Source organism: Palaemon carinicauda, chromosome 45 (genome assembly GCF_036898095.1).
Source record: "Palaemon carinicauda isolate YSFRI2023 chromosome 45, ASM3689809v2, whole genome shotgun sequence".
Classification (NCBI taxonomy): Eukaryota; Metazoa; Arthropoda; class Malacostraca; order Decapoda; family Palaemonidae; genus Palaemon; species Palaemon carinicauda.
The window spans coordinates 28,680,342-28,682,841 of NC_090769.1; the positions used below are offsets into that span (position 1 = coordinate 28,680,342).

At 32.2% G+C, this 2,500-nt stretch overlaps 1 pseudogene; it reads left to right on the top strand.

Moving 5' to 3' along the window:
• Positions 1-2,500, top strand: part of LOC137634872 (fibrinogen C domain-containing protein 1-A-like) — a 527,818-nt pseudogene that overhangs the window by 384,739 nt on the left and 140,579 nt on the right.

Consider the following 2,500-nt stretch of genomic DNA (forward strand, 5'->3'; position numbering starts at 1 on the left):
TTATTATTATTATTATTATTATTATTATTCTTATAATTATTATTATTTTTATTATTGTTATTATTATTATTATTATTATTATTATTATTATTATTATTATTGTTGTTGTTGTTTTGATGTTGTTGTTGTTATTATTTTTATTATTATAACTATTATTATTATTATTATTATTATTATTATTATTATTATTATTATTATTATTTCTATTATTAATATTATCCCTAATTGGTACATCTTGGAGGGGATTTCAAAAATGAACTCAAAGTTATTACTACTGCAACACTTAAGCGGCATTTGGCCTTCGCTAATATCAGCATAATCCTTCGGGCAGTAAGAGCTTTGTAACGAAGCTGCCCATTATTTCTTCAAAGAGATGCACTATGCACTCTGCTAACCTTGTTTTGAAGTCTGCTTCCCTCTTGAGAGAGAGAGAGAGAGAGAGAGAGAGAGAGAGAGAGAGAGAGAGAGAGAGAGAGAGATGTGTATTTCAACTTTATATTGTATCCTTTCCGGTGACACCATTATTGTTTGGTTTCTTGCGTTATTTATTATTATAATTTTGTTATTAAATTAAGAATAAATTTCTTTTAAGGTTTTAGATTTTTTGGTATAATAATTATGAGACTAACATGAAAACTATAATGAATTACTCATTGTGGTTGTTCTTTTTTCATCATATTTATCTTTTAGTTGGTGTTCCCCTTAATAAAAATTTTTTTTTCTTTTTGTCAATAGTATCTGTTACCTCCGATCAATCGAACTCATGACCATAATTTCTAATTAATCGCTTTTCCGTTTTTCGCCAAATTTCATGCCCAGCTTCAATCTCTTGCCGTTAGTTCGTGGGGCTCAGGAGGGTCCTACACTCTCTCTCTCTCTCTCTCTCTCTCTCTCTCTCTCTCTCTCTCGCTCTCTCTCTCTCTCTCTCTCTCTCTCTCTCTCTCTCTCTGTGCTATACAACTGCTTTCAATTTTACTTCTATCAAAGTATTTTGAGTGTATTGTGTTTATTTAGGTTATTTTAGGATGTTAATCATTATTTGTTGATAGCAATAGGTTAATGGATCTAGATTATCTTATTCAATAGATTTTTTTTTTTTGGCCGAGAGAAGGTTGTGACTCAAAGACAGGGTGAAAGCAACTGAGTGATTTTTCAGGTTCTTTTTAGTGCGAGGGGAGAGCGAAGATACAAGCACAAAATGAACTATGTACGATCGTGTGACACACGGTTGGTACAGGATCTTACTGTAAGTTTATATCAGAAATTCATGGTAGCCAGTACCTCATGAAACATATGATGTTTAGTTTTTCATACTTAATTTTTTCATTTTAATTTGATAACTAGAAGAATACGCTGTTCTAAAAGCCAACAAGAGCCTTAAAACAAAATTAAAGGAATTTGATCGAAAATATTCTTGAAATCAAAAAATTAATATTGAAAAACGTTTTAAAAAAGGCTAGGAAAAATCTTGGAAGAACATGAATGGTCTGATGCAATCACAAATGGCTCTTGATGGTGAGCAGAGTCTGCCTGTTATTTATGTATTTATTTATTTTAATGTTGTTACTGTTCTTAGAATATTTTATTTTTCCTTGTTTCCTTCCTCGCTGGGCTATTTTCTCCGTTGGGGCCCCTGGGCTTATAGCATCCTGCTTTTCTAACAAGGGTTGTAGTTTAACAAGCAATAATAATAATAATAATAATAATAATAATAATAATAATAATACCACCTCCCATCAAACTAAGAATAGGACAGAAGACGTCTCCCCGAACAAAGAAACCTTGCACTAAAAGTAGAAGCCTCCATCATTCTTCTTCATCCGCATATTTTTTTTTTCACTCATAATATTACGCTCCGTAAACGTTTAAGAAAAAGAAAAGTCTGACGAATAAGGATTTCCTTCGGGCTCCAAACTTCTTAAGCCTAACTTTTGCTGACGTACTCGGATTTTTTTGGGGGGTTGGGGGTGGGCGGGAGTAAGGTGGCTGGGATGGTATATACATATATATACACCGTCTGGCTTCGAAAAGAAGCGCTTTGAATCTAGATGGGAAAGTCGTGTTAAAACTCCGTCGTGAGGCAGATCCCATAATGAAGATATTTCATGATGCCTTAGTTACAGCATTTGAGGAACTTTTTTTTTTTTTTCTTCAAACTTTAGAACGAAGCTTTTTCAATCAACATCTGATCCACGTTTGAAGTGGCTTTGAGAAAGTTCTTATCTCTGTTGCATGTTGGTTAAGTATACATAGGTATAACTTTATCCTTGTTTAGATACGCAGCTATGTATGTTCATCTTGGTTAAATGTAAATTGATATGTGTTCATGTTATATATACAAGAATATAAGAATGAGTATTGCTCATTTAAAACTTAACGATAATATATTTAAACTATTTGTGAACATAATATTCAAAACCCTCCTTTAGTATTCCTATTGCTTGTATAGTAAATACATTGAAATTAGTGAAAACATTTCCCTTACAAACAGAGGGTGCTC